The following is a 5,980-nucleotide window of genomic DNA, read 5'->3' as shown; positions in this document are numbered from 1 at the left end:
TGAATTAAGTTGTTGATCTTATCATAATTAGTTCTTTAAATTCTATAATGACATTCTTCAAGGGGAATTAAGGTATAAAGACTGCAATGAAATTTGTAGTTTTGTGTTCGATGTGACAGTGAATTCAAAAGATTATGTTGTTGAAATTTTTACGGCATAATACAGACAAGCGCGTAATACACCTACACTTTTGGTAAAACTGGTAAAGTCTATCAGACAGGTTTCTACAAATTGGGGTAACCGTGGGTTCTGAAAATCTTTTGACTGTAAGTTTTGTGGTAATTTTCGATGATTCAAGTTACGTATTACAAATTACTCATTACAAGCCCATAATTCCTTCTAAATTTCATTGCTCCACGTATCTTGCGTCGCTCACTCCAATATTTCCACCTAAAAACAAGCCCATAAATTCTAATTACGTATCTTGAAACTCGCCTCTCTTCCCAAACGTACAAATGCAGACACGCACGTGCTTACCTATATGTACACATCGGTCCATTTCCAAAGGAAATCGAAATCCATTCGAGAGATAGCTTTAATTTATACCGATCCCGTGGCCGGAGGAATCTGAGAAACGATAAAACATCTCGAGGAAGCGGGAAAGTTTCGCGTCAAGTCGGACGCCGATAGCAGCCGAATCGATTTTCAAGCGACTGCAGCAATTTATATTCGAGCAGGCCGAACATATACCCGTGTCATGAATTCGCCGGTTTCTTTCGAACTTCTTTTCTCGAACTAATGTTTCTTTCGCGAACAGAAGGGAACGCAGACGTTCTCCGCGGCCGTGCTATCAGCGCGGCGAGTTTCGCGACCTTTAAAGACTAAAGTTCGCGGTATTCAGTGTAGATTAGATTTATGGACAGTTAGAGGAGAGTTCAATCTCCTGTGGCCTGCGTGCTGATCCTTCGTGCAGGTGTTTCCACACAAAACTAAAATATCGTGACTTGGATTTCCTAATGAACCGTGAATTTTGAATTGTTGGAAATTTCAACTGAAATAGAAGTGGAATTCTTTTAGTATTTTTGTAGACAATTTATTGCAGGAATTTGCGAAGAATTTATCCTTGGAATTTATTTTAGGAATTTATTTTCCTGCCATTCAATTTACGTTCTTTCTTTTTTTATTCATTTTTTTTTTTATTTGATGAAATTCTTTTTCGAAAAGTGGACTGATGTTTGAAGACACTTGTGTTTTTCTGAAAGACGTGCTAATAGGTGACACCCAGTGGATCGTAGTCTCGTGCTGGAACGAAGAATTCCTGGCAGCGAGCTGTTCGCTCAAATGTCGTTATTTCTGATGCACAGCGGTTCGTTCAAGGAAATTCGTGGAACTGTTCGATTCTTCGTTAATTCGACCCAACTGGCCGAATTTGTCTTTGTCCCATGTCACGTGTCGACGCAGCGTGGTATGCGCAAGATGTAGTGTGCCTTGAAATTTTTAGTCTTGTCGATTTTATTTGTATAACTATATGTTCGGAAAATTTTGTTTGTACCTGCGCTGTGTTTCCTTAGGAAAATATCCTGAAAAAATTGCTGCAATTATCGTTGCTATCTTACTGTACTCGATATTAAAGATATCGTAGGAAAGAATCTTAATACGAAGCTTAATTAATCTTAATTAAAATACTTTCTGGTGTATGAAAGCTTTTTTATTTTTCATTATGAAATGTGAGTTAAATTCTTACGTTCGTATAAATAATATCGAATAGCGTATTATCTTTCCTCGTTCGAAAATGGGAAATATCAACGTTCGAGCCCGAAAATGGCGTGCCATCCTTTCTAGTACAAAAACAAAATAAAGGTCCCCGATTGACACGCACGATTCTTTATTACATTAATAAATTCTATCTTAATTGCACCATTGCAATTAAATTACGAGCTGTGGCCATATACCGTTGGTTATTCTGTATGCTTGTAAACGTCGACAATCTGTCTGAAAAAGTCGAAATGGAGTACGATCGATGAAACGCAAGACGTGTTAAAGCCAGAAGTGAGCGTTTCAAAGGCAAACAAAATCCTTGCAAAGGCCACTTTCAGTTCGTACAATTCTTTCAACACGTTTCACCGTTAAAACGGTTCTTAAACGATTTTAAATTGAGCACAATCGAATGAAACAATTCTCAAGCAATCTCAAATGAAATATACTCGAAGAATGGAAGAAGGGACGAACAGCATTCGCGCGCAAGTTCGAACGAAGAGGCAACGTGACTCGCGTTTTAATTCACAGCAAGCGAAAGTGCGCGTCGAACGACAGTGCAAGTTTCCAACGATAGCGAAAGCTCCGTCGGCCACAGCTGTAAAGCTATTAGAGAGAGTTTTGCAGCGAGAGTGGCGCGGAGCGATGGAGAACCGGCCGCGTGATAGCGACAGAGCTATTGCTCTCTCTATGTACCGGCCATTATGTGCATCCACCAGCCGTGCAAAAGCTGGCTGGCGTGCGCGCGCCAACAGCACACGTACACGTTCACATATCCACACACACACATGAACATACGTATAGAAGCGTAGCATTGCTGATCGTGTGGATGTGTACTTACTCTATGCACTGCGAATAAGAGACAGAGAAAGGGAGAAAGAGAGAGAGAGAGAGAGAGAGAGAGAGAAAGATAGAGGTTGTTAGAAGGACAGAGAAGGGTTAAACGGCGGTCGATATCTCACAGAGGACCAACATCGCACCGCTTTTTGACGATGGCTTGGAACCGCTTGCGAATCGCTCACTCATTGAATTCTGTAGAAGAGTTCTTTTGATTTCTTAATAATGCGTGTATTAACTTATTGTACGATAGTTTCATGTTATTCGATGTTTATCGATCGAATATTGGAGTAAACGATTGTATAAGAAAGGAAGCGTAGAATCAAAGGTTAGGTGGTATAGTAAATGTACTTCGATGATAGTACAAATTAAACATTTTAGGGTGATTAATTTCTTAAAACAGGCTAAGTTGACGGTGGGTCAACGATAGAATAAAATAAAATACAATATGATGATATATTTATTGGTTAAATAATGTGGTAGGATATCAAAGTTTAGGAATTGTGGAGTTCCATTTAATGCAATACCTGTATGACTCTTTCATAGAACACCATGTTCTATTCTGCAAACCATTAAATATAGTATATGTAATATATAATAATATATGTAACATAACAACTATACTTTTAACATACAATGCTATTTCTTCCATCTTAAACATTCAAAATAATCTCTCAAAATAATTCCATTTACCATGTTAAATTATTTACCATTTACCATGCGCGGACCTTGAACCATCCATGAATTAACAATACTACAATACAGAAAATATGAATATTATATTTCCAGAATTAAATCGAGTAGAAAATATACACATTACGAAGATCAATGACAAAGAGTGACTGTGCAGTTTTTATGAAAACAAAGAATTGTAGAACGCGAAAAGCTCGTAGCCATCATCAGCGGTCTAAGCAACGCTGAATGAACCGTCCGGGGACTAGGGCACAACATTCGCGGGTATCAAAGCGAGCGAGTAGGTGTGCAGACACGCCGAACGTAATAGTAACCTTGGCTTAGCGATGGTCACGTTATGGTAACGTCTATGACACGTTCCCACGTAGTCGCGTGTCACGTTCTCGCTTACGATCGCCTCACGTGACCATGGAGAAGGGGGAGGACTCAATGAGCCTCGTCATCGGGGCGTTTTTATCTCGAAACGCTCCGTTTTTTCCGAAGCAACTCGTCACGAATTTCGATCGTCTGCCAAATTTCTTTTCCTTTTCTTATATTTTCTTTTTCTTTCCTTTTTTTTTTTTTTTGAGAAAGTATAGTGATATATAGCAAAAGATTATTTTCATCGAAACCTTTTTTATTCTTTATGAGAAGTTATAAGAATTCTTTCTTTCCTTTTCTGTAGGCGTTGAAGTGTACGAAAATGATGATAGAAAGTGTGGGAGTGTGATGTGAAAACTTTTCATTTCTCAAGAGGCTAAAGATAACTACGATGGCTACAGAAAGTATTTATTTGCATCCCATTGTATTGACTGTAGCATTTACATACTATGTAACTAATTAGATCCAAATATATGAGTGGAATTTAATCAGATAAGACTTCAGTAAAGAATAAGGATTCGTGCAAGTACATTTTGTAGCCATTGTATATTCTTTTTGTTTCTGAATGTTGAAATGTTCGTCCCGAAAAACGTAAGAGTGTGTACAGTGAAAATGATCGTTGTGCGAAGTTATGGATGAGAAACGAATTATATTAACTGTGTTATAGATTTAGTTGTAAAACGACTGATTTTAATATCGTGTTGTGTCTTTCTGTTGCAGATCGTACAAATCAACCGCCTTCTAACAAGCCACATTAACCTCAAGTGATTTCTATTTTCTTACGAAACGCGAAAGAAGTAATTAGTGTGTTTATATCGACGTAAAACAAAGGAAGAAAGGAAAAAAGCGAAAAGAAAGAAGAAGAAGAAGAAAGATATTCCAAGAGCTTAAGTTCAGAAGAAGACAAAGCATTAAGAGCTATAGTATCTAATTAGTGTACAAAGTATATCTGAAACAAAAAAAAGAAAAAATAAAAAAAAGTCCGCCAGTGCCAAATCGAAAGACGAAACGAAAGAAAAAAAAACGAAAAAGGAAAGGAAACAGAGTAAGAAAGCAAAAAAACGGAGAAACGCGTTTAACACGATTGTTGTACGTTTAAGATCAGATTTAAAAACAAAAGACAAACGAAACAAAAGGGAAAAAAGAAGAAAGAAGAAGTAAAAACCGTAAACCAAAGAATCTACCATTTCTTTTTTTCTACTAATCACTCAGCGAGCTAACGATATACTCACTAACCAGCTAGACGAGCGGCGATCTCTTCGCGAGCAGATTTAATTAGAAGAAGAAAAAAAAAGCGCAAAACAGAAGCATACGAAATAAGTAAATGAAAAAATCTGACCGACAAAGTTTTCTAAGCTTATAATAAACAAATTTTACGTGATAGGCAAACTAAAAGTAAGGGTTGACGTTCTTTTTTTTAAAAAAACAAAAAAAAAAGAAAAAAGAAGAAAAAGTAAGACAGACGCACCTACTCTTAAAGAGCGCGTATGAGAATATCTAATTAAGGAAAGAAGAAGAGTCCCATCCAAAGCGAAAGACAGACGGAGAGAACGCAGGCCGCCCTATATATCCGGAAAAGGGGACTCGCATATAATTACTCCCAGAGAAACCGATCTACTTCAGTTCGTAGCCTAAACCTGTTGAGTACAAACGACAGAAATAGAGTTATAGAGAGCGAGAGAGAGAGCGAAAGCGTACGTACGAACGAGAGAACGAGAGCAAGTGAGAATAGCGACAAGAGTGAACGCGAAAGAGGAACGAAGAAGAGCTCTAAACGAGAGGCAAGAGGAAGAAATTCAGGAAAATCACACATACACGCTGATACACATCGATACACACCGATACACACGAAAAAGAAACACATACACCGAGACAACGCAAAGGTACGAAGCTAGAAAGAAAGGCAACACCAGCAGAGAAAACACACCAGAAGAATCGTTAGGAGAAACCCGCGTTTCAGTATCGACCAACGGAAGGTTTGAGGCACGGAAAGGCATCGATAGAGAAAGAATATTCGACCCGTTCTCCCAGATGTCACGGTGCTGTGGAAACGAGTCCCGAGCACGCGTCGAGCAAAGCGGATAATCCCGATAACGAGCGTCCAGTCACGATCGTGGAAAAACGAACGTCTATAAAATCACCCGATAGAGGAAACAAGATCGAAAGATCGGAAATTCGTGTGCGTATACAGCCGCATACGCACCGTATATTCTTTCGCGCTGTCGTTGATTTCGTCCCGGACCAGTGTCAGAAACATAGTATTCTCGGAAGCAGAAAAGTAACACGACCTCCTGCGTGCAGGGGGTTCACGTCGAGATGACGTGGCGGGGAAGATGAGCGCCGAGGTAACGAAGGAGGTCGTCGCCACCGAGAGGGTAACAGGAAGCCCTCCGGC

Source organism: Bombus impatiens, unplaced genomic scaffold, assembly GCF_000188095.3.
Source record: "Bombus impatiens unplaced genomic scaffold, BIMP_2.2 scf_0491, whole genome shotgun sequence".
NCBI lineage: Eukaryota > Metazoa > Arthropoda > Insecta > Hymenoptera > Apidae > Bombus > Bombus impatiens.
This window is presented reverse-complemented; position numbering follows the sequence as displayed.